The sequence below is a fragment of the Nanorana parkeri genome, unplaced genomic scaffold (genome assembly GCF_000935625.1).
Source record: "Nanorana parkeri isolate BGI_ZX_2015 unplaced genomic scaffold, ASM93562v1 scaffold149, whole genome shotgun sequence".
In the NCBI taxonomy this organism is placed as follows: domain Eukaryota; kingdom Metazoa; phylum Chordata; class Amphibia; order Anura; family Dicroglossidae; genus Nanorana; species Nanorana parkeri.
In genome coordinates, this window is record NW_017306417.1 from 1757985 (window position 1) to 1759132 (window position 1148).

Genomic DNA, 1148 nt, shown 5'->3' on the forward strand with positions numbered 1-1148 from the left:
AAATATTCATAGCATAACAGGAAATTGAAAGACATAACACGCCTTCTCCTGCTTCCATATACTGGATTGCAATGATAGTGTGTCAAGGGGAGTTGGGTTAGGAACAAAAGAGCTGATTCACAGAGACACAGTGCAATGGATGTAAGCATTCTTTTGCTATAATGTGTGTATTATATTTCCTCCATATGTTTCAAATATATACTGTATATGGAGGAAATATGAATGATAGGTTCACACACTGCCAGGCAGTCTCTCTAAGGCCCTGTTCACATATAGCGAATTGTCGCACGAATTCCGCCGCGATATCGCGCATTTTTGCTGCGCGATATCGCGAGAAGTCGCCGGCCAATGCTATTCAATGGAGCTGTCTTAACTCCATGTCGCGCGTCGCTCGTCGCGCGTCGCGGTCGCAAGTCGCTTCTACCGGACCCTTTTTTCTGCGGATTTTGCTTTTTTTCTATGGAGCCCGACGGAGAAGGTCGCGCTACCGTCGCTGGATCGTCGCTGGAACGTCGTCCCGAAAGTCGCGCTATCCCGGCCGCTGCAAAGGTATGTCGCTATATGTGAACGGGGTCTAAGTCTCTCTACTGAATCTCTAAGTTTCCTCGGCTGTCTCCCAGGTGCCTCCAGCACACAGCCACCTGGCTCCCCTCCAGTGGCGGAACTACCGCCGGTGCAGGCGGTGCTGGGGCACCGGGGCCTAAAGCTGTGGGGGGCCCAGTGGGGTCCGGTACTGGGCACCCCCACAGTCTCAGTGCGGTCCGGTCCTGCAATATATGGCAGTGCACGGTCCCGTGTGTTCGAACACCGGGGCCCCGCACTGCCGACGGGCTTCACAGTGAGGGGGCGGGTCCTGTGACTCACCTCACCTCCCGGCCGCGTCCATAGTAACAAGCGGCGGGAGGGGAGGTGAGTCACAGGAGGCGTGTGTGTGTCATGTGTGTCACAAGCCCCGCCCCCTGCAGTGCACACATGGAAACTCCCTGGCTGGGTAAGTCCGAGCGCCGGGGGGGGGGGGTATAGTAGTTGTGTACTGGTATTTCATGCTTTTTCTTGTAATTAGACAAGTGGATTATAATGGGGAATATTACACTGTAATGTTCCCTATTATAATCTATTTCTCTGATTAAATGATTACAGGTAGGCAT